This window comes from Equus quagga, chromosome 4 (genome assembly GCF_021613505.1).
Source record: "Equus quagga isolate Etosha38 chromosome 4, UCLA_HA_Equagga_1.0, whole genome shotgun sequence".
Lineage (NCBI taxonomy): Eukaryota > Metazoa > Chordata > Mammalia > Perissodactyla > Equidae > Equus > Equus quagga.
Window position 1 is genome coordinate 100,062,839 of NC_060270.1, and position 25,222 is coordinate 100,088,060.

Below are 25,222 nucleotides of genomic sequence, written 5' to 3' on the forward strand. Positions count from 1 at the left end.
CAAGCCTTTAGGTTGTTATTCCAACCAAAGTGGTCCCAGGTAATGGGGAGGGAAAAACATAGTTTATTGTCTCTTAAATAAATGTTAGCTTTTGTAGAGCATTTTCTAATTTATTAAGTGTGTTCCACCTTATTTTATTCCATCTTGACAAATCTGTGAGGCAGAGATTCTATGCTTCCCTCCTTATTTCATAGATGAGGAACCGGAGGCTCAAAACAACTGAACCGCCAGGAATCACAAACAATAGGTGCCGAAGTCAGAACCGAAGTCTAGATTATGACTCCAATGTCAATGCCTTTTTATACAACTTCCTGAGAAGAGGGAAAGCACCACTCCCAAGGCGGAGAATACTAAAATGCTTTTGTTATACCCAAACTTAACAGCACATTTCTTTTTAAGCCATCTTAACCAGACTCAACAACATTTATTGGAGGGATTACTACCTGATCACATTACGTCACCCTTCCTGAACATGGGAAATTTCTATTTCCCCCTAGAGACCAGTTCACCGTCAGAAGATTGGACTAAATCTGTATATAAAATGTTAGAGCACAAGCCATCTTGAAACAGATCGTCCCAGGATTTTAGCTACTCCTATATTCTTATAAAGAAATGAGAACCCCTGATTCTATCTCCCTACTTTCTTCCCTCAGTGGACTCCTTATCAGTTTAAAGATTGGCACCTGAGCTAACAACTGTTGCCAATCTTCTTTTTTGCTTTTTCTCCCCCTAAGTACATAGTTGTATATTTTAGTTGGGGGTCCTTCTAGTTGTGGCATGTGGGACGCCGCCTCAGCGTGGCCTGACAAGCGGTGCCATGTCCCTGCCCAAGACCCGAACCAGTGAAACCCTGGGCCGCCAAAGCGGCGCTCACAAACTTAACCACTCAGCCATGGGGCCGGCCCATCCTTATCAGTTTAAAGGATTCACAGCCTATCCCCTGTTGGATGAGTTTCTACAATATTGGCAGGCCATGTGCTAGACGTGCAGAGGGGTTTATATGTCCCATTGGATGACGTCTAATTTAACTGTCTGGCTAACTGTGCACAACTGTGGCTTTTAATATCCCTGGACAAGCGTCTGCCATTAGCCCACAACTGACCACGGTGGTGGCACACGTGTGTGACCACAGATCATTACACATGTAGGAACTGTGCAGGGGTATGTCATTTCATTGCTTTTCCCAACTGATTTCTAACTATGACCCAACTTATTTCATTATTCCCATGTCTTTAATAATTCTTTTTCTCCCCAAAATGTTAAAAGGGAAAGGAAGAATGAATGGACCAAAGGAGAATGAATTCTATAAATGTTAAAAGATGCTCCAAAGGAGGTGAAAAGTGTTCATGAGCTGAATTATTTTGAGTCTGGGTTTCCTACCTTGCCTTATGCTTTTTGGTCCTGTCTCAGTTTTTGTATTTAATTACTATACTGTTTTAAACATTTCACTTCTCACTCTGTATTCTATACTACACATACCATAATAAACACTGGCTATGATCCTAACTTAGGCTTGATTTAAAATAGAAGTACTTAAGAATCTGAGCGAGGGAAAAAGCATACTAACACTCACAAGGCACATTCCTTCCTCACCCCTTCCTCAGCCTATTGCTCTGGGCAGTAAATTGTGCAGTACAATAACCAGTTTATTATTTGCTATTTTCTTTCTCTCTACTGAGAAAAGCTCCATTGCTAGCAATTTAAAAATAGAATCCAGTATCTGGTATGTATATTTGGCGAATGTGTTCAACATATAATAGTCATGTGGTCTATATTGCTCTCTTTTTTTCAGCTGGAATCAACAGAAATGTAATGAGTGAGCTTTTTAAACTGGATGGGATGAGCAGAAATACCCTAAGAAAAACAAAAGTGATTCTTGCTCTCCCCTCCCCCTAAAAATACAAATCACCTAACAACTAAATAAAACATTTTTTTTTAAGGGAAAAGGAGATTTTTAAAAAGCATTAAAATTCATTTTTTGAACCTGGGCTCAGCTAATACTTCACATATTTAGATGCCTAGAAAATGATCAAATTTTTTTTCTGACAGAAGATCTTAAGGATCCTCTTTTTTTTTTTCTCACTCATGAATTTTTATTACTGTGTTTTTGGCCTTGTCTTCTATAAAATGTACCATTTTCACTTACAGCTTAAGACAGCTTTGAAGTTCTTAGTATGACATACTGTATGTAATGTTAGCTGTTTAAAGCTGAAGATCAGATCGTGCATAATAACATATGTAGTTTGGATTATATAAACAGTACAGGAAGAAGGGGAGACAGGGCCATTCCGTGTATAAATTTCAGATTGCTAGCTGTATGCCTGTTGAGAATGTTAAACACTGCTAACTAGGCAGTGATGAAATTACTTTTAGTGACTATGACTTCTGAAACTATAAAGACAAAAATTTTTCAACTAAAAATAACTTAAAGATGATGCCAGTAATTAACATATTTACTTTAGATGATGTTCTACTTGCTACTTAGAGAGCTTTGATAGAAAGAAAAAACTGAATTTCATTGTCTTCAAAGCCCAGTTTACGCAATTTCATCAAAAACTTGGAGAATATAACTTAGAAGAGCCAAAGAAGGAAGGTGATGTATATTTCCTCCCTTACACATTTCACCCATTATAAAGAAGTGTGAGGCAGAGAAGTGTACCAGTCTATCTCCCTAGGATTGTTTCTTTTACATCTTAATATTTCAGATTAGGTAGACTACCGTGGGGTTTTTTTCTTTGGTTTGTGTCATTTTTTTTCATCATTAATGTTGCTGACTGGCTTTTTTATCTGTTGTTGAAAGATCATGCATTTCATTTCAAGAGAAATTAAGTAAAACCTTACCATATTTTTCAGCAGAGACATTTCTTTTTTTTTTGATTGGCACCTGAGCTAACAACTGTTGCCAATCTTTTTTTCCCCCCTTCTTTCCCCTCAAAGCCCCCCCAGTACATAGTTGTATATTCTAGTTGTGAGTGCCTCTGGTTGTCCAATGAGACATTTCGAAGTGCAGAGATAAGTCAATAGCTTTTCTGGTTTAACAAGTTTATATTTTATTTTAAATATTCATATCCTGCTTTGTTTCAGGAAGACTTCAAGGCTGTTGATATGTTTATTGCTCAAATATCAGCACAGTAATATCAGGCCTTTGAAACTATGGATGAAAAATCCAGCAAACTTGAGTCATCTTTTATTTACATAGAAAGATTGTGTGGCATTTTGCTTCCTGTCTCTTCTCATAAGAACTTTAAATATGGATACTTATCGCCGGGTATCTTTACAGTACTGGGAAGCTCTGCACGAGGTTGAAGTTTTTATGAGGAACTTATTTAAAACACAGTTGTCTTTAAAGGCGGGTTTGCCACAGCGAGGTTAGGGGTTGCCAATAAATCCACTTACAGCAACTTCTGTATTCGCTGCTCCAGACACACCATTGGGGTGACCCGTGCACGTTCCCTCAGGCCGCACAAGGCAGCAGCAGTCCTAGCTGATCGTTCCGAGACCAAGGCTGGCCTAAAGGCCTTCGGGTGTGGAGAGGGCTGTGCCTCCCAGCCTGAATTGGCTGCCTGGGATTCCTGAGGGGTGCTGGTGAACCCAGGACTCCTGAATCTGTAGGCCCCTATCTCGGCTTTCGCTCTGCTGGGGAATAACAAAACATTTTGGGAACTCGGGAATTTAATTTACTGCTACCAACCGAAACAATAATAGCATCTTTGTGTTTCTCCCCGCTCCATACCTCCCTCCTCCCGCCGACAGAAGCAAGACATTGGCCCTCCGTCGATGTATCACAGACAACATAGGGCAGGCCCAGAGCGGTCGGAGGAGGCTGCAGACACCAGGTCCTGAACGTCCCTAATTCGCTTTCGGGAAAGAAAAAGACACAGCAGGAGAGATGTCCTGTACAACTTCCAACTCCCTTAGCTCATTCTTGCCCCAGAAAGTGAGTGTGTTTGAGTATGTGTGTGTGTATGTAGTTAAGTGAGGGAGAGAAAATTCAAGAAACCACACAAGTCACCCTAAAGCATCCACCAAAACTTCAGCTTGGTTAATTGCTCCCATATGTCCTCCTCGGTTGTTTTCAAAAGGCAGCAAGGAGGGGAAGACGGGTCACTTCACTGATTTTTAAAGAGGTTGAAAAAAAGACTTATCACCTATCATGATCCAGTCCCGGAGGGGGCCAGGCGCAGCCTCGGGGGACTAGCCCCTTGGGGGAAGCCGGGGACGCGGCCCAGAGATGTGGGGCGGGGAGGCGCTGGGCCGACGCCCGGCGGAAAGTTCGCGCCGCGCCCCAGCGGGTCCCGGGAGCCGCCGCAGCCCGGGGCGGGGAGGGGCGGCCGGGTCGGGCGCGCGAGAGGAAGGTGCCTTCGGGAACACGCGCAAGGGCGGGGATTCGTGCTGCCAATGAGGCCCCGGTGTGGGCCGAGCGAGGCGGGGGGACGGGTCGGAGCGCAGCTTTCGCTGTGGCAGCTGCCGGAGCCGCGGCCGCCTCGGGAGCGGAGGAGAGGCAGCCGCAGAGCGCCGAGCTGGCCGCGCCCCGAGGCCCGGCCCTGGGGGTGGGGAACCGCGCCGAGGAGCTGGAAACTTTCCCGGCAGGTAACTCCCGCCGCCCCGGCGCCGCTGCGGGCCTCCGTGCGTCCCGGGCAGGGCCAGCTGCAGCGGTGCAGAGGGGAGGAGAGGGTCCCCGGGACGTGGAGACGGTGATGGGGAGAGGGGAAAGGCATGTGGGAAAGTTTCTGGTTCCTCCCTCCCCCCTGCGCTGGGAGCACTCGGGAGCTTTCCGGGGATAGGCACGGACATGTTGGGCGCCCTGGGCCTTGGTCCCGGCGGCTCTGGAGAGTCGGCGCCTTCCCTTCGCCGTCCCCTTCGCGCCGGACCGAGCCGGTCCCCCGCGGAGCTGGGCTTCGGGGGCACCGGGAACGCGCGGCTGCACGCTCGAGTGTCAGGACCACCCCTCCCCAAAGTACCTCCTCGCCCCCTTTCCCGCCTCCTCTGTAGCCCTCGGGCTTGGCAAGGGCCTGGGCTGCGCCTGGTACCTGGCGCGGGGGAGGCGGGGGAGAGGCGCGCCTGGTACCGCGGGGTCCAGGGCGCCCCCGGAGTGAAGGGGAGCGCAGGTCGCGAAGTTGCCGGGTGGAATTAAGCCGGAGGGAGGGGTGCCGTATTGCCCCAGTCTGGGCTGAAAGGCTATTGCTTCGCTTCCGAGAACACTGCGATGAGCATGTCCACGTTCTTGGGGGGGTGGGGGGGGGGCGGGGGGCTAGGATTAGACTTGGGGGGGGGCTGAGAAAGACGAGAATTGTATCAAGATTGTGAATCCCCTTGTTCGTGGAGAGTGGTCACTTCTGGGGGACTTAGGTCAGGGCGCACGTTCTTCATGGGGGACTTTGGGGTGCGGACATGCAGCGCTGGGGGCGTGTGAGGCTCCCGGCTTTGGTCGGGCAGCTTTCCGGAACGGCTGGCGAGGAAGGAAGCCCTAGGCATTGTGCGGCGTGTTTGCAGACAGAAACGTCTGTGGACCGGCGTTCTCAAAACTTAAGTTGACTTATTGTGTAAGTCTCCGGGAGGAAATGCGGCGGTGGCCAGGTAGAAATACGGCGCCGCGGCCAGGGGGGTCTGAGGACGCCGGGCTTGGCTACAGTCTTCCCCTCACTGACCCCTCCAGCCCAATCTGAGCAGCCCCAGATCCCCGTGCCTCGTGTGGGAGTCGTCTCGGTAGCGCTGTTCCCTCTTGTAGTCAAGTCGAGGAGGTTAGGAGGGCATGTTCATCTTGAACTTGACCCTAAGAGCAGCGCCGTCTGGGAGGGTTACAAGGTAAGGGAAGCTGAGTCTCCCGGTGGGATGGGCCTCGAACTCTGCCGCGGAAAGGAAGTGTGTGGATCAGAATGTTTGAAGAAAGGGCTTAGGACTGCTGAGGTCGCTAACTGGCAATGCCAGACTACCAGACTGCCGAAGTTAATGTGTTTGGAGGGTGTGGGGATGGAAGAGGAAAGGAGAAGGCCGGCTAGTTGGTACAAAGAGTTGGTATTTCTCTGTAGTGGAAATAAAGGGAGTCTGCATCTCTGCTTTCACCAGATCCGCTACTCTCTCTCTCTCTTTTTTTTTCCTTCCTGGGTCGTCTTTATTCCTGCCAGGCTGGCACTCCTGGGATGGGGGAGGGGAAGGAGAAGAAAGCAGTTGTGAAGCGGCTCTGGCCAGCTTGGAGGTCTCTCAGATCTGCTACTAGGAAGATTCCTGGATTTTAACAGCTGCTTCTTGATTGCTGGGAGTGAAAGAATTTATGAGCGACTGAGACATGTTCATTATAGTGGTAGTCTGAATGTTTTTCTCATCTAAGCTACTTAAAGCACTCACAAGGGGCCTTCCCTTAGAGTATGCCAGTTTTTGCAAAGTTTGTCAGCCAGAATGCTTGGTGGGTGTCAGTCAGAACTCATGGTAAATATATCCTGGCGGTGTGAAGAGGAAAAGTATGCGGGAGTAAAGGAAATATGGTATCTGACATCCTTCAGGACTTCCTCCTAGGGTTGCTCCTGTTACCTGCCAAGTGAGCTCAGTCCAGGCTTCCGGACTGTTGTGATTTGACAATAAAGGATGGGAAATAGTGTCATCGATTTTACTGGAGCAGGAAAGTCCAAAAATAAATTTAAGGTCGCTTTGCACGACCCTGTCTTTCAGCTGTGATGCCACAAACCTAACTTTTGCTGAGGCTTGGAAGCAATGGTTTTCCTGCTTGCTTGGTTTAACCACCAGAATGTCCAAATTATCATAATTTACGTCCGTCGTGAAACTAAAACATAACTGATTCGTAGTCAGCTTTTTTCTGCTCCCCATAACAGCCTGTAGGAAAAAAGAACATTTTGTCTCTTTAACCACATGCAATTTATTCGGTGCCACAGTGGGTTTTTGATACTGGGTGATGGAGGGCACAATTTTAAAGACAATGGAATTGTCTCAATTTAACTGTCCATTTTTAGGCAACAGCCCCCTCTGAGTTGCTGATTAATCTTTCTCTCTCAGGGGACATTAAAACCAATATCCCTGGGTTGGTAGAATGGTAATCCATATTGTAATGACGCCTGCCGGCATAGCTGGAGGTTAATGTTATGTCGAAGTTTCCATTAGACATTTCTAACCCCATTGTAGAGGTTTGTCTGGGTTGGGTTGAAAGTGGGCTGTGAGTCTCATAGTCAGAGAAATGGCTTTATTTTTCTCTTTCTGATGAAAAGTTTAGTTTAACTTGTAAATTACAGAAATAAAGTTTACAAAAACAAAGGGGGGAAAGAGCCAGAGATGTATGTATATTGCTGGGGAGGTATTTCTTTTAGTCCCTAGAATAGCTTTCTTTTGAACTGTCTTTAAAATGTGTATTTCAGTGGTGGAAAAACTAGAACCTCCCCCCAGCCTCCCATCAGAAGGAATGTGTTTGTGTATATGGCTTTTAAGTCTTTCTGGGCCTTGGTTTTCTCGTTGTTATCATCCCTAAAATGGGATTACCTTTCAACCCTAAAGTTCTTTGAATCTCCAAGAGTTTGAGAAATGTAGGCATACTGGAGCCAGTGCTGTAATCTTAGAACAGTTCTTTGGTGTTCATAAAGGGCTTTACTTACATATTTTTTCCTTGAACCCTCAGTTAAATAAACTGAGGCTGGGCCAGTTAGATCAGTTTGCTCGATATCATCTGTAAATGGTGGAGTTGAGCTTGAACGTAAGTCTTCTGATTCTCCCTATTCCCTCCTCCATACCTCTCTCTATTGATGGAGTCACCTGTGAATTGGCTTAAACTTGACAGACTAATGTTAAATGTGGCAATTTCTCACAGTATTTCATTATGAGTTATTCTGGTTTCAAAACCCCAGGGTTAACATCTATGCTTTGATGTCAGAGATTAAAAACAGTTCAGTAATAATGCTAATAAAACTTTCTCCCCAAGAGAGTTTCAGAAATTCATATACCTCAAACTAATCATTTGTTTATTTTCAACTTCTTTTTTATTAAGTAGGCTTCAGGATCTAGTGTGATGTATAATCCGGACTAATAACCCAGACAGCGTTCTTAAGGAAATCACTTCTCAAATCTGTACGTCTGTTTTAAAATAAGAAATGAACATATCATTTGCCTTTCATCTTGGTAGCTCGCAGCTGACTTACAAAGCCTGGATAAATGTCCCTTTTTTGGTGTCGTTGTACTTAGGCTGTTTCTACTGATGTCTGAATAAGTCTGATTTTGCAGCATTTTCTGTGCTAAATAGATTCTTCCCTTATGTCATTGGTTTAACGGTAAAGAAGTAGTAGGCTGCAGGTGACCCATTTTCATTCTGACTCTAAATATTTGTTCCGTGTCCTGCTTGCCTATTTAAGAGCACTGAGTGCAGCTTGACGCTCATCTGGAAGCTGGTATGGATTTTCTTTAAAAGATTCTAAAATAAAATTATGTGCTAAGCTATAGGCTCTTTTATGTCTGAGCAGCCTGTCCATCTTCAGCGTTTTAAACTTATTCTTAGAAGACTGTCTTTTCAAAATATTAAGCAGTGGGTTTAAACCTCAAAAAGAGGATGTCTCAGTCAGTACCCATTGACTGACTGTGAGGGCTGCCATTTCCGCGTGTGTGAGGAGAGAGTTTCATGAAGCAGTATTTGCTAAGAAAGTTGGGAGACTTTGTTATCAGTGTACCAGAAGGGGACAAGAGCAGCAAAGCTGAGGAATGGCTTCTGGTTTTTTATTATCAGGAGAAAGGATTTTTGAATGATAGGGGAGGACTTTTGATAAAGATGGCTGTTGGGGAACATTATCTTGTGAAGAGCGAAAGCGGTTCTGGTTTGGTTCAGCTGCGTTTCTCGTGAGGGTCACCCTTGTAGCATAAATGTTGTCTTTAGGGGCTTCTGCAGGTGTGCGTGATCAAGGAGAATATGCTGAAAAGGTGAGTGCCATAGGCAAGAATGTCGAGGGCAAGAAAAGTGTTGCAGAGGGATGTCATAGTCCCTGGATTTTAGCGCCGATTTTTGCCTCTACTATGAGGGAATTTGTAAGTACAAATCTTCCAGCCACAGTTGCCTACAGATGTGAACCCAGGATGTTCAGTTGTATAGCCCGGAGCTACGGTGACTCACCACCTTCCCTGCCCCACCCCAGTGCACCTAGGGTTACTTGCCTCTCATGAGCAGTGGTTTATTACCTCTGAGTGGGGGTCGGGGGTGGGGCAGACTCTAAGAAACACTTGGCTATGACCTTTTCATGCATATATACTCATGCAAAACCGGGATCCTATATTATGTGTGCTTTTGAGGAAATATGAAAGAGATTCAACATACAAGGGTGCATATAATGAATTTGCATGGTTTAGAGGACAGTATGTAATGTGCTTTTTCCCCCTGTCATTTCAGTACATTCTTCTTTGGCACTGTTTTAATGGCTGTTTAGTAAACCATTACATATATTACCATAGTTTATTTAACCGGTCCGTTTTGACATTTAGGTGTGTGGGAAATAAATATCTCTTAGGCTGTCAGACTTTGGCTCACATATGATTTACTCATTAAATCACCGGGGCCCAGCACAGTGCTCAGCACATAGGGCTACCTGACTACTGGTAGCTTCAGAACCTCACAGCATCAAAAAACTGACTCCTTGCTCTTACTTCCAATTTGGGAGAGCCCTGGAGAGAACCCGGATTGGCCTGATGCCAGCCAAAGGAGAATTACGGTTGGCAGTCCCCATTAGATCCACAAGATGGGACTGTGGGGAGACGAAGTAAGCCACAAAGAAGGGGGTTATTGTTAAGGGGGGTGGGAGGGGGCTGGGTAAACAAAAAGAGCTCGCTGTCTCATGAAGGATCTGCTTCCAAAAGTGGTATTGCTGGTCATAACAACATACCAGTATGCCAAAGGGTAGGAACGTTTTTAATGCTCCTGTGATGTGCGCGCCATAGTCTGGAGAGTAGTAGACTTTTCCACATTCTGTGGGGATTTGAATTGCTGCATACACAGGCATTTGTGTAACAGGGTGTTGAATTACTGCCGAAAACTCGAGAGTTGGTCATTATTCCCATGTAACCCATTATGCTCCTCTCTCTCTGCCATGCTTTATTCTAAATTACTTGGGATTAGTAACATCAATTATTAATGTTTATTGAGTGCTTGCTGACTCTGAACTAGATGTTAGAATTAAAAAAAAAAAAATCTGTGGAAGTGAAACAGTATAGTTCTTTGTTCCCCCTTTGTCCTACATACGTAGAGTGCTATAGCAGGAATGGTTTGTTGCCTGTGTCACGGCATTCCCCATCCTGGTCAACCCTCCTTGTGGCTTAAACCAACAACCGTTTATTTGATCAGGATTCAGAAATTGGAGGTGGGCTCAGCTGGATGGTGTTTCTGCCTGAGCCTAGGCTCCCTCATGCTCTGGTGGTTACATGATGCGTTGTAGGGGCCATTGCTATAATTTACCCCATTACTTGATAACACAGTTCTGCTTTTGATTAGTTTTCTATTGGCCATGTACTTCAGGGTAAGTTGGGTTTGTCCCCTGCCCCCGTGAGTAAACCTTGATTAAGCCAATCAACTTTAGTAATACCATACCTGTTGCTAGTGACTGGTTCATGAGTACATATGTGACACCTATTGGGTCCCACCATACTGAGAAGGTAAGGTCAGCAAAATAGATCAGGTTGACACTCTGAGGATCACAGAGTACAAAGATGAAAGGTGCCTAAGACCACAGTGACTTTTTTTAGCTGCTGAATTAACCAACCCTAAAACCGCTGTGACTCAGAACTTCTTGTGTGAGAAAAAATTTTTTGTTATTGTTTGAGGCAGCGATCTCCAAATTGTAGTGTGCTAGACCATTCAGTATGGGAGGGAAGGAAATATTAAAACTTTATCTAGAAAAAAAAGCTTTACTAATATTTAATAGATGAGTTGACACTGGTTGGTAGATATCTGAAAGTTTCCTGTCGTTTAGGTTATATGAGGTTGCTTGAGGCATTTTACATCTTGGTGGAATTGACAGTGGTACCCACATTCTTGCTGTCGGTGAACTCTATCCATGTGAATGGATTATATTATCTAGTTTTAAGTAAACTGACTCCTACAAAATGGGCAAGTGCCTTAAAAAGATTCTTGCAAAGAAAGTTTAATGATGATGATGTAAGTATATTGGAACAAGAAATTCCTTATGAGATTAGGAAATGACTTTTAAATCAAATTTAATAAGTTGGCACCAAAATTGTGTATGGATTTGTATTAATAAATAAAAGTAAACTTAAGAATAGTGTTTGGGGGCCAGCCCTGTGGCCGAGTCGTTAGGTCCTCATGCGCTGCTTTGGCAGCCCGGGGCTCTCTGCTTTGGATCCTGGGCACAGACCTACACACCGCTCATCAAGCCACAGTGGGGCGGCGTCCCACATAGAGGAGCCTACAGCTGGGATATACAACTATGTACTAGGGGGCTTTCGTTGAGGGGGAGAGGAAGATTGGCAGCGGATATTAGCTCAGGGCCAATCTTCAAAAAAAAAAAAAGGAATACCGTTTGAATCATTCCCTTTTTAAAAAAAGTTTTTAATGGATGTTTTATAATGTATGCACTACATTTGTATGCACATATAATTTGTAACTTTAGTGTTTTAATTATGTTTAAATTATATATAGCATAACATGTTGGGAGTACGTTTCGTTTTTTTCTTGTTAGGGCTGCATAATCAAAAAATTTGAGACCACAGTGTGCGCTACTTACAGTCACATATTTTTCTTTACTTGCAGCTTAAAGCACCATAGCTGATACCTGTTCCCCTTTTATTCATAGCTTTCAAGATTCTCCGTGATCTGGGTCCTAACTCTCTTTTCCAGACCCAGTTGTCCTCTCTGTGTCTCTGCAAATGCCACGGCGCTCCTGCCCGTTCTGTAACCGTCACATTTTTTGTTTCAATTTTGCCTCTGAGGAAACTGTTCTCTCCTCCCCCCCAACACTGAGATTTTTGTTATCCTTCAAGGCCTAGCTCAAATAAATACTGCTTTTCATTAACATTTTTCTGATTTCCCCCTTCTACATTTAAATAATTCCTTCTATTTAATCTGCCTAGCACATTGCTTGTACGTTCGTTATAATATTTTTCTCCTTCTGCCTTTTTTTTTTTTTGAGGAAGATTAGCCCTGAGTTAACTACTGCCAATCCTCCTCTTTTTTGCTGAGGAAGACTGGCCCTGAGCTAATGTCTGTGCCCATCTTCCTCTACTTTATACGTGGGATGCCTACCACAGCATGGATTTTGTGAAGCGCTGCCATGTCCACACCCGCGATCCGAACTGGCAAACCCCGGGCTGCTGAGAAGCGGAACGTGTGAACTTAACCGCTGCGCCACCAGGCCAGCACCTCCTTCTGCCTTTTATTATTAAGTTGTTCACCTGTTTGCTTTGCCTATAGGCTGTAGGCTTCTTGTTGCTTGGGATCCTGTCTTGCCTTCGTCATTTTGTAAAAATTGATTGTTTTCCCTTTTGGGGCAATGAGAGGCAAGCAGAGAACCCAAAGTTGTTAGACGCTGCTCTCTGCCGGTTACCATGGGGAGGTTTTCTCTCCTCCAGCTCTTGACAACTTTAGGAGGTAGAGAGCTCCATATATAGGTAAGGGAAGTGAGGACAAGGAGTACACATGGCCAAGACAGGAAGATCCAGGATCCAAACCTGGGTCATTTTTATTTCAAAGCTGTTTTGTCTCTCCTCACACGTGTTGCCTACAGTCACACACTGTCCTCCTTTCACGTGGGAACGCTGACTTGGGTGAAAATGGGAAGCTCTGTGGGATGATGGTGCAAAAACATTACTGGATAATCCTACGCAGTTGCGGTGAGTTCAAAGGAGAGTCTGCTCTCCTTGGGGAGTAACAGGAAAGGCCTGGAGGATGAGATGTATGAAGATCTAAGTGCCTGTGGACAGGTAGCTGTCTGCAAGTACCACCAAGCAAAATCATGGGAGATAGGCTCCATGGTAGGGTCTGGCCTGAGCGTCCCCATTGAGAGACAGGAGGTGATGGTCTCTTTACTGCTCAGCTGAATCAAATTATTTATGCCAATATTCTCTCCGTAGTAAGGACGATTAGGGGTTGACAAGTGGTCAGCTTTCAAGTTGAGTCACGTTAGATATATGCTGCCATGAAGGAAAACAGACATCTCTCCAGGGTTTTGAGGGTCAGGTGACAGAATGTGTATAAAAGGGTTTTGAACATTGCAAATTGCTTCCCAGATGCCAGGGAGACATCACGTTTGATTGTTTTTCCTTGTAGCAGTGACTTCTAGCTCAGATTTCTTTGTTAGCCATTTTTGTTTTCTTTAAAGTTTACTTCCAGAGAGCTTTTAAGTGTTGAGGCTCTTAAATGGAATAGGACACAATTTTTCGCTAATGAACTACAGATATTAGTTGAAAGCTTGCTGTAAAACTTTTAGTCATGGAGTAAGTAGAATTTGTGATAAAGTGAATCTGTTGGGATCTAGTTGTTCAAGTACCCAAGGACCCGTTCATAAAAATAGAATTGCTTCTGGTGCATGAAGATGGAAATCTGGGAGACTTTGAGGTGAATTACAGGAAATCTTAAGTATCACCTGAAAACCTTCAAAAGTTTTGATTTCATGTTTTTGTTGTTGTTGTTATTACTGTAAAGCCAGTAATTTATTTTGAGGAGTCATTGAAGAGGGTTTGGGAAGCCTTTGAACTATCTCAAGGTAGTCTTGACAGTGAAAACTAGGTGTGGTTTGACAACTTTGATGAATTTAAAATTTAACTGCATTTGGGGGGAATTTTGCAGTTCCAATTTCATATTATAGAAAGAGTCCAACTTATAAATGAAAACATGTTGACTTAAAGAGTAAACATATCATTATTTATAGATGCAGAAAACGCAGGAAAAATGAGTGGCTCCTAAATTGCAAATAGAGGCAATTGTGAATTTTTTATTATTCAGGATTCTTTTTTTTTTTTTAAAGATTGGCCCTAGCTAACATCTGTGGCCAGTCTTCCCTGTGTTTTTTTTTCCTCAAAGCCCCCCAGTACATAGTTGTATATTCTAGTTGTAGGTCCTCCTAGTTCTGGTATGTGGGATGCGCCTCAGCATGGCTTGATGAGCGATGCTAGGTTTGCGCCCCGGATCCGGACTGGCGAAGCCACGGCCACCTAAGTGGAGCACATGAACTTAACCCCTCAGCTGGGGTGGCCTCTATTCAGCATTCTTGAAGCATGCATGTGATTTAAGAGAGCCTTAGTTCAGAGTGATTTATCTAGATAAAGCAGGAATTCTCAAAGTGGGTTCCATGGAAACTGATTCACAGGAAATTGGTAAATGTTATGCAGGGAAAAAAGATTCTGTGTTCAAATAAGTGGGAAAATCTGAATTAACCAAAGTAAAACTAGTATTTCTGTTTTAACTGTAGAATTTCTGAGCACCCTTATTTCTAATGTTCATTCTGAATCTCCTTGAAGGGAAACAGTATTTAGTATTTCCCAAATGCATTGAGGTGTAGAAACTTTTTTGCAAAGCATCTTTTGGCCAGAGAACAATGTTGGGTTGTTTTTTTGCTGAAATATTTTAAAGCAAATCCGCAGACATCATATAATGTCACCTGACAAACTTAAGTATGCATTTCTAACTAAGGACTTAAGAAAAAAAAATCACCTCCTTATCACTTTTAATAAAATTAACAGTAATTTCTTAATGTCATCTAGTTGTCCCTCAAATGTCATTGTCACCCTTTTTGTTTTTTGGAATCGGGATTCAATCAAGGTTCACATATTGCACTGTGGGTTGTTGTTATTTTTGTCTCTTGAGTCTTTTTAAATGTAGAAAAATATTATCTCAGCGCCCCTTCCCTCTTCCTCCCGATTTTTAGAAGAGAACTTGTAGGATGTCCCATACCTGAATTTGTTTCCTTGTGATGATGTTTACCTTGTCCCTTTGTCACTGTATTTCCTATAAACTGAAGGTCAGATCTAAAGGCATGTTTAGATTCAGGTTAAATATTTTTGGCAAGAATAGGTCCCAGACTCTACTTTTTTCCCCGCTATGATTTGGGAACAGGCATTTTAGTCTAGCAATTCATAAGCAGCTTTTTTTTTTTTTTGTAAAGTATAAAGAAGTAGTAGTTTAGAGTTTGTTTGGAAATTAATTTTATTGGTATATCGAGGGGGTGCAAGTTTAATTTATTCCAGTTGTGGTTGGAAATACAGTGGTATTCTGAATAGTTGGCCTGGTTAAATGGATATAAGTTTTCAGTATAACTTAAGACTATAAACCATGTGCCTCTTGGGTAAAATGGCTTTGAGTGTTAAACATTTTTGGTGGTTGAATTTTATTCAGAATGACAGGGTATCTGAGTTGGAATAGTAAAACACGATTCTATAAAGATTTATTTCTAAGCACATTAATTTAGGAATATGCATTAATTCCATCTCTGATAAATTTTAACAATATTTTTCTGATAAATGCTTATGCTAATTTGAAGTTCAGCCATAAATCTGAGAATACCCTCAGGGTGATAATTTTATATGTACATTGTTTTGGAAACTGAGTCATGTAAATAAAAGTTCCTATCATAGCTGATTTTACTAACTTAATTTGATATTTAAGGTTTTTCCCTTTATATCCTTCCAAGTGCTTGTTGTATGTCTGGGAAAAATTAAACCTAAAGGAATTCTGTGCGTCTTAATGAAGAATAGCACAGTGTATATAAAGTCCCTTTGTGTGATGAATGGTAGCTATCATAGGCAGTTCCCAGCACATTCTATATTTAATCCCTTAGCAGGCAGGAATACTGGTTTATACATTAAAATTTGCCTTAGACAGAGTAGATACTTTGTAACTACAGTAGTACACTAAAAATATACACACATACTCCTTTTTTCTCTTCCACTTTTTTTTTTTTTTGAGGAAGATTAGCCCTGAGCTAACATCTGTCGCCAATCCTCCTCTTTTTGCTGAGGAAGACTGGCCCTGAGCTAACATCCATGTACCTCTTCCTCTACTTTGTATGTGGGACGCCTACCACAGCATGGCTTGCCAAGCGGTGCCCTGTCTACACCTGGGATCTGAACTGGCGAACCTCGGGCCGCCGAAGCAGAACATGCGAACTTAACTGCTGTACCACCGGGCCGGCCCATTCTCTTCCGTTTTTAAAAATACAAAAATATAGGGTATAGTGAGTGAAAAAAGCGTGATCTTTGAAGCAAGGTGAACTGTGGTTTTGTGTGTGGCTTTGGGCAGTTTCCTTGACCTGTGTCTCTCTGTCTGTAAAATGGGGTAGTAATTCCTGTTTCCTAGGGTCCCTGCCAAGTCTGAAGGTGAGAACCTATATAAAACGCTTAGTGCCGTGCTTGGCTCATAGGTGCAAAAAACAGGTCCTTTTCTCCCTTCTCCTCTTAACCATATTTTTAAATTCAACTTTCTGGATCAGTTTTTGAATGGAAGTTTTTGTTTGTTCTGAGTGTTTTTAAAATTGCTAGTTTTAAGGTACTTGTCACAAAAGCCTGATAAGACTTTGATTTCAAGATAATCTGTGTAGTTAGTGGTTGCTTATATTAAAACAATTAGATGTTTGTATAAAATGTTTTGAACAAACAAGTGGGACATTTATAGAGAAGAAACCAGAGAAAAAAATGGTATTTTATTATTGGCGTGAAGATACTGCTAACAAGTCTGGTTTTAATTAAAATTAGTGTTTTGAAAATCCATTTATTTGCTACAGTGGAGAATGTGAGAAGCTCCACAGTCTTCAGTGGAGTTTTGCTTGAGTGTGGTTTAGAACAATAAACTTTATTTTATTTTGATGGAATAAGTCTGTAGTGCCACACTCAAGTCATGTGTGTGTGTTTATTTATGAACAGGGTTATTGCCAACCAGGAGAGCAGTCTTCCCTGCAGAGGAGAGGCGTTAGTGCTTCCCTAAAGGGCCTCGGTCCTCACAGTGGGGAGGGAGGAGAAGGTGCTCCTTCATGGCTTGTGCCCTCTTAAAGACTCATGTAAAAGGAGCATGAGTATATCCTAAGTTTTGAACAGGAGAAGTCAAAGAAGAGTTTGCAGGCTCCTTAAATAGACATTTATGGGCCTTGCCTTCTTGGCATTTATGGGTAAACCAAGGAGTATTCTCGTCTATCAGCTGTTTCCAAGTCTTGGGGCATTTGGCTTTGTTAATGGCTTGTGCAAGAAAAGGTCTCAGGAAGACCAGGGCTCACGCTGCTCCATGCCCGTGTGGTACCTATTCTCTGAGCATGAACTTGATCCCCGAAGGGCGCTCGAGTCCAGCTGCACTTGAGCTTTCTACTCTTCTTTCCTACCATTAAGTAACAGTTTTGTTTATCCTTTCCTTTCTGAAATGTTTTGTTTAAGCGAGAGGGACCCCTTAAACTGTCCAGCTCCATATACCAAGAGTCAAGCCAGGAGGAATCAAAGAGCATGATGTCCGCCTCCCGTCCTGGAAAAAGTGAGGAGGTCCCATTTCTAGAGGGATGGTGGTTGAGTTCTAAGCCAATGGACTTTTTAAAGACGTTTCACCTTCGCAGGGCTTTTTGGCTTCCTTCATTAAGAGCAGTCTTAGCCAGCTCAGTGAATGAAATATCCTTATGAGTTTTAGAAGTAAAAAGTTACCATGAAGGTGTTAACTGTTTGACAAATTAGAAACTGTTTTCATTTCTCAAAGGGTCGTGGAAGTCTTGGCATTAATTTTTCCAACAAATGTTTCTCGAGGGCTGTTATTGTGCCCTTCTGAGTTTGAGGTCCAGCTCTGTGTCTCAGTCAGAGGAGACAAGTGCATGCATAGTACAAATGTTAGACACATGTGCAGCAGGAGAGTAGAGGAGAAAGGAAGGGGGAGGAGGAGAGAGGGGAGGAGGAGTTGGTGGCTGGGCAAGGCTTTAGGGAGGAGCTGAAGGATGCATAGCACTTTGCCAGGTGGGGAAGAGGGTGATGGGCTTTCTATGAAGGGAGCATGATGAGCAGAAGCCGGGAGGCATGAAAATACAAGTCATGTTTGGGGTGTTGTTACTAGAACAGATGGTGCTTGGCATTTGGGTACAGTGGCAGGGAGGAAGAGCCAGATTGCAAAAGTCCCTGCATGCCAGGCTAAAAAGTATGGACATGATCCTGTAAAGCAAGTGATAGCTGTTGAAGGTTTTAAAGCAGGGAGATGATGTAATCAGAGCTGTGTGTTGGAGAAAAGCTTTCGCAGCAGTGGTGTGGAGGAGATACTGGCGTGGGGGCAGATGGGTGGCAGGGCTCTCTGTTATGAGGTTTTTGAAATAGGTCAGGTGAGAGATGATGTTTGAGGCCTGAGTTAGTGGGAGGAAGAGAATTGGTGTCAGTTGAATACCTTTTATTGTGCACGTAGGTGCGTTAGCTCAGGACCTTCACAGAAAACTTCATAGAGTGCTGTTGTCGTCATCCTTATTTCTCAGAGAAGGACACCGGCTCAACGTGTCCTGGCTCAGCCAAGATTTAAACTCAGGTTGACAGTCCTTTGCCACCATGCTTTTAGAACAGAGGGAGTGAGAACTCAAAGGATGCACATGGGAGATAATTTTTGTGGTGAGATGGAAGCTTCTTCCAGAACAGAAAAGGAATACTTGGCAGCTGACTGAAGGTACAGAGCAAGGCTGTTTCCAGGCTGGGCAGCAAGCTGTGGATGATGAACGATACAGGTAACTGAGAACTCTTGGAGGAGGAGAGGGGCAGGGTTTGGGGCCCCTCTAGGATACCCAGTTGGACATGCCCAGTAGGCAGTTGGAAATTTGGTTCTTCAAGCGGCGTCCCAGTCTCCCTGTGGAAACTCCTGTAAGTCCTCTGGGCAGGCTTGGCGTAGGGCTTCTGTAGGAGGGGATGGGTGACATAGCCCCTACCCTTGGAGCCCCTAGACCTAAACTGTATTGTATTGTGCGTAGGAATCACTTGGGACCCTTTTTCTGAGTGCACGTTTCCAGTCCTTGCCCGTGGGTGGTGTTTCAGTAGGTTTGGAAATCTGCATTCATATCAAGATCCTGGGTGAAGTGAGGCAGGTTGCAACAGGATCATACGTTTGAGAATGTTTGGCTCTGAATGGCCTAGGCTGTCTTTTAATTTCACGTCTTTCAGGGAGCTTTTGGATAGCTCCTTAAACAGTGTGACCTTGATCTCTAGTAAAAATCAGCACCTAGGAAACTTGCTTGTTTTTAGGAACTTATGGACATTCATATTTAATTTGGCCAAGGATGCTTTTTAGTTATTTGGATTAATACTCAAAAGCAGCAAGCCCTCAAAATTAAGTTTGTTTTTGCCTTTTTAAGTGGATCTTTGGCAAGAGATTTCTAGTGAAATTAGATTCTGAGTATTTTTCTTGCTTATGGAAAAGAGGTTGGAAGAGGGAACCTGAGCGGTAGAGAGTGAGGAGTAATACCCTGGGGTTCTTGGTCGCCTAGGAATGGCCTAGCTTGTCACAGATTAAAAGTCACAGAATGGGGAACTCATGTACAGCATGATGACTAGAATTAACAATACTGTATTGCGTATTTGAAAGTTATTAAAAGTGTAGATTTTAAATGTTATGACTACACACATTCAAAAATGATGATTCTGTGAGAGGGCGGAGGTGTTAACTAACCTTATTGTGGTAATCATTTTGCAGTATAGATGTTTTTCACTTCATCATGTTGTATACCTTAAGCTTATACATGTTATATGTCAGTAATATCTCAGTAAAGTTGGAGAAAGCCACTTAAAAGTACTCACCTCTTTGAAATCTGAGTTTTAAACCTTATCAACCAACCGGTTATTATACCATTTGCTTGGTATTAGTCACGACCCCAGCCTAGGGCCCACGCCTCTTCCTCTCTGTTGATTGTCTTTTTTTGTGTGTATTGAGATGTAATTGACATGTAACATTATATTAGTTCCAGGTGTGCTACATAGTGATTTGGTATTTGTATATATTGTGACATGTTCACCAGAGTAGGTCTAATTAACATCCATCACCACACATAGTTACAAATTTTTTTTTCTTGTGATGAGAACTTTTAAGATCTACCCTCTTAGCAACTTTGCAATACGCAATACAGTATTATTAACTATGGTTGCCATACTGTACATTACATCCTCCAGACTTAGTTATTTTGTAACTGGAGGTTTGTACCTTTTGACCGCCTTCACCCATTTTGCCCATCCCCCACCCCCCAAGGTGTGTCTTTTTTGGTGAGTGGAGGCTTTGAAGCCAGACGGACTGGGTTCAGGTCACATCTCAGCCCCTTGGTCTCAGTGTGACCCCTGTCTGGTTACCCAGCCTTCCTGAGCTTGTTTTCTGTGACTTTGGAATGTGGGTACCTTTGAAGCTTGTTGTAGGAATTGAGTTAGATAATGTCAAAACACCTAGACCTGCGTCCGGCCATCCTCCCTGAATTTCTGGAGGGAGAGGGGAGCCTGGGCACGTGCCTCATTCAGCTCACCTTAAGTACCTACTTATTGGACTGGGCAGTGTGTTTAGGGCCAACTGCACAGTGCAGTTCTTACTCTTGGGATAATTGTTGCTTCTTTGTCTCTCCTAGTTAACGAGGTTTGGGTTCATTAACTGCTTGCTGCTGACTGCTTCAATTTTCTTGTGTGTGGGAGGGAGAAGCAGCTTCCTCTTGTTTTCCCACCTTTGCTAAATGCCAGTACCACTTCCTACATTAATTACAGGGCTTCCCAGCTCCCTTTCCTGAGTGCCTGTCCTGGGGGAGGGGACAGGAGGAGTCCACCTGCTCTCTGGTTGGTTTGTTCCATCATTGAATAGACGCTAATTGAGCCCTTACTTAGTGCCAGGCTCTGTGCTAAGTGCTTGTTCTTTTTTTTTTTTTTTTATTGAGTTGATGGGTTACAATCTTGTGAAATTTCAGTTGTACATTAATGTTTGTCATTGGTGTTGTAGGTGCGCCACTTCACCCTTTGTGCCCACCCCCCACTCCACCTTTCCCCTGGTAGCCACTAATCTGTTCTCTTTGTCCATATTTTTAAATTCCTCATATGAGTGGAGTCATACAGAGATTATCCTTCTCTAACTGGCTTATTTCACTTAGCATAATTCCCTCAAGGTCCATCCATGTTATTGCAAATGGAATGATTTTGTTCTACGTTGCAGCTGAGTAGTATTCCATTGTATATATATACCACATCTTCTTTATCCATTCATCTGTTGATGGACACTAAGTGCTGTTCTTAATGATCTAATTTCATTCTCTTAAAGGCCTTAAGTGGGAGCTGGCATTCCTACTACGTCCACTTTGCAGATGAGGGCCCTTTTCTGGTCCCAGGGTTCATAGCAGGGTAACAGGACCATGGTACCTACACCTACAGTGCTGCCCTTCTCTCCCACCCCTCACTCACTGATAGGGTTTCCTGGGGTGGCTTGTCTGTACAGAACTGGTCAGCTTTTAAATCATGTGGGGGGCTGGCCCAAAGGTCACTTTCAGTGAGTGGTATGGGGACTGTAGGTGCTGCAGAGTTGGGGGGTGGGGAGAGGAACTTGGGGGATCACTGCCAGTGCTCACAGGGAGAGCACGCTGGTGGAATTAAGCAGGGATATTGCAGCTGCATGAGCCTGCTTGCTCTCTTTATTTCGAATGGCTCCTGAAAGACTGCCTGGTATGCCAAGTGTCTATTTGTGGACGCTGTAGACAGGATTTGCTTGTTCATAACCTCCTTTTCTTTTCTGCCATTTTAGTCCTACATTCTAGATGCTTTTGGATGACTTCTGGGAGGGACTGCAGTGCCCTTAGATTATCCATAATAATTATGAAGATGTCCTGCCCTTCAGGGCTGCATACTGGACTTCCTCACTTAACTTTCAACATCAAAACATGTAGGTAAACAGCCTAACGGAAAGATCAATGATTCTGGAGTAGATTTGGTGTGAAATTTCAGCTCTCCCTTAATGCCCTTGGAAAAGTTTCTTAATTTTGGGACCTCAGTTTCTCCATCTATAGAATGGGAATCATTGTGCTCAGTGAGAAATAATGTTTGTCTGGGACATCTAGAGTAGAGCTTGGCACCTGATAGGTGTTCAGAGGTTTCCTTATTCATTTCAGCTCGATTCAACAGGTATTAAATAGATTTAGTGTGCCAGACTTTGTACTAAACGCTGGCAGTTAGAAAGATTAGTGAGATGGGGTTTCTGTCCTGGAGGAACTTGAAATCTAGTGGTCAGGGCTGACACATACTCATCATGAGGAGGTTCCCGTGCCAAGACCCAGCATGTGGCAGGAGAGAGAACAGGAGCATTTCCTCTGCCCCAGGGCTTGGGAGATTCTTTCCTTCCTGAAGGAGGTGATACCTAAGCCTGCTCTTGAAGGACTGCGTAAGAATTAACCAAGCAAAGGAAAGTGGATGGGTTGCAGCCAAAGCAACAGCATGAGCAATGGGTGGAGTATGTAGAACTGTATGCAGCCAAGATTTGGCTGGAAGCGGGCAGGCCTGGGAAAGGAGCCCAGAGAGCTGGTGTCTATGAAGGGCCTGGTGGGCCTTGCTGAAGAACTTAGAAGATGTAAAATTTGCTAGGATGAAAAATCAAAATGTAAGGAAAAGGGGCCGGCTCTGTGTCTGAGTGGTTGTGTTCGCTCGCTCCGCTTCGGCGGCCCAGAGTTTCACCGGTTCGGATCCTGGGCGTGGACATGGCACCGCTCGTAGGGCCATGCTGGGATGGCATCCCACATGCCACAGCTGGAAGGACCCACAACTAAAAATATACAACTATGTACCGGGGGGCTTTGTGGAGAAAAAGGAAAAATAAAATCTTAAAAAAAGGAAAAAAATTATATAAATAATGTTTAATAGCACTGTCATACATTTTTTAAAAAAATTCTTCTCCCCAAAGCCCCCCAGTACATAAGTGCATATGCTAGTTGTGAGTGCCTCTGGTTGTGCCATGTGGGACGCCTCCTCAGCGTGGCCTGATGAGCGGTGCCATGTCCCCGCCCAGGATCTGAACCGGTGAAACCCTGGGCCGCCGAAGCAGAACGCACTAACTTAACCACTTGGCCACTGGGGCCGACCCCTGTCATACATTTTTGTAGTGTGCAGTCTGGCTAAATAAATTATGGTGCATCCATGCAATAGCGTATCTCAGACGTTAAAAGAATGAGGTAGAATTATATATGCTCTTAAGGAAAAACTTGCAAGAATATTACTAAGTGAAAAAAATACATATGCATAGAGTATCTTTGGAAGTATATATGAGAAACTACTTATGGCGATGGCCTTTGGGAGGGGTATGGAGGTCTGGGATAGACGACAGACTAGCATTTAACTGCAGACCCTTTTGTACTGTTTGGCCATTTTTCCACATACATGCATTTCTTTAAAAAAGGAAAATACTGTAAAGAAATGACTAATGTTGGACATTATCAGGTGAGCCGGAAACCAAGAGGCAGAGTTTAAAAATAACTTGTGCTACTGTACTGTAATGGTATTATGCAGAATGCTAGATTATTTCATACTCTGACAATAATACCATTCATGGGGGGTTTTAGAATTTGCCACTTTCACATACATTATTTCAGTCAGAATTAATCACTTCCATCTGTGCTCTCATAGCAATTAAAATATTTTAAGAATTATAAATGTTAAACGATGCTCTGTAAAGTTTGGAAAAGAAGAGAAAAGAGTGATATTATTTGTTTAATGCAACGTCCATGATTTTATTCCCTTTCATTCTTTGCATATACCTTTGTGAAAAATACAATTGTAACTAAAATATACATTTACTTATAGGCTCTTCTGTTTCATATGATTTCCTGTGCTTTCCCAGGTGTTGTGTAGTTGTTCTCTTTTTCTTTTTGAATAGCTGCTATTTTGTGGAACACCGTCATTCCTTTACCCGTGGCCCCTGTGATTTGCTCCTGCTCAGGCGTACTCTCTATCATAGCTGGGCTGGTTTGTTGGATTGATGTCATCTCTTCCTAGACCCTTGGGGCTGGGATGGCCTCTTTGTCACCAGAGTGCAAGGCACAGGGGAAGGGCTTGGCAAGTATTTTTGAAGGAATGGATGTTCCTTTTGGGCTTTACAACAGCATTTTAAGGTAGAGATGGTAGATATGGGCAGTTATCAGCCAAGGGAAGAGATTCAGGTTAAGCTGTCCTCCCAAAGTTACACAGCAGCTGTAAGTGGCTGAACTCGACCTTGAATTCATTCTCCTAGCCCCAGCCGTCTGTCCACTGTTCTTGAAATCAGAATTTTCAGTAGGTTTTGCTGGAGAAAGCAATGGTTGGGTTTCATGTAGGAGGGGCGAATGGGATTTTGACCTTTTTGAGAAATTTATTGCTCTCCTGTGTGTTCTGGTCATGAGTGAACTGGGTTCAAACCCCAGCAGCATCTTTGACCTTGGGCAAGTTACTTAATGTCTCTGGGCATTAGTAGTGTAGGTGGGAAGTGAGTACTCGCATACAGAGTTGGGAGAAGTAATGGGGACAACTGTTCTGGAAGGCCACCTGTCAACGTGTGTAATTTAAAACATTCCACCTCTGGGCTGGCCCCGTGGCTAAGTAGTTGAATTTGTATGCTCTGCTTTGGCGGCCTGGGGTTTCACCGGTTTGAATCCTGGACGCGGACATGGCACCGCTCATCGGACCATGCTGAGGCGGCGTCCCACAAGCCACAACTAGAAGGACCCACAACTACAGATACACAACTGTGTACTGGGGGACTTTGGGGAGAAAGGGGAAAAATAAAATCTTAAAAAAAACCCCGAAAAACAAAAAGCATTCCAACTCTTTGACCCAGAATTTCCGGTTCTAGAAATTTATGCTAAGGAAATAATTGTACAAAGACATAAAGTTAATATTATATGGATATTCTTGGCCGTATGGCTTAATAGCCAAAAAAAAAAAAGGGAAAAACAAATATTTACCTCAAAAGGAGCTTGGTGAAAAACTTGGTCACCCATACAATGGAATAATAAGCAGCTGTGTACAGGGTAAGAGAGAGCTGAGTGGAGTGATGTGGGAAGATATCTTCTATTTACTGTGAAGTTGAAAAACAGTAGGCTATAAAATAGTATGTATGCTATAATCACATTTATGCTTTTTTTCCTTCAAAGTATTTATTATGTAACTGTTTGACACATTTAAGAGTCTACTATGTGCAGGCCCTAAGCTAGGCCCCTTTAAATGGGTTTGTATATGTAGAAAAAAAGTATGGAAGATCTTTGGGTGCTGCGGTTGAACAATTCTCCCTTTAAAAAAAATTAATTTTATACTATTTTTTCATTATTTA

The 25,222-nt window shown here is 43.4% G+C and overlaps 1 protein-coding gene across 9 annotated transcripts in view; it reads left to right on the forward strand.

The window, feature by feature from the left end:
* The first annotated feature begins 4,481 nt into the window (after window positions 1–4,481).
* TANC1 (tetratricopeptide repeat, ankyrin repeat and coiled-coil containing 1) overlaps window positions 4,482–25,222 on the forward strand; it is a 228,885-nt gene continuing 208,144 nt past the window's right edge. For 8 of the 9 annotated variants that reach the window (XM_046659728.1, XM_046659730.1, XM_046659740.1 and 5 more), the window contains exon 1: window positions 4,482–4,590. The gene's annotated coding sequence lies outside the window, so the exon portion shown is untranslated. The remainder of the gene's footprint in view (window positions 4,591–25,222) is intronic. The other variant, XM_046659739.1, reaches the window with a different exon arrangement.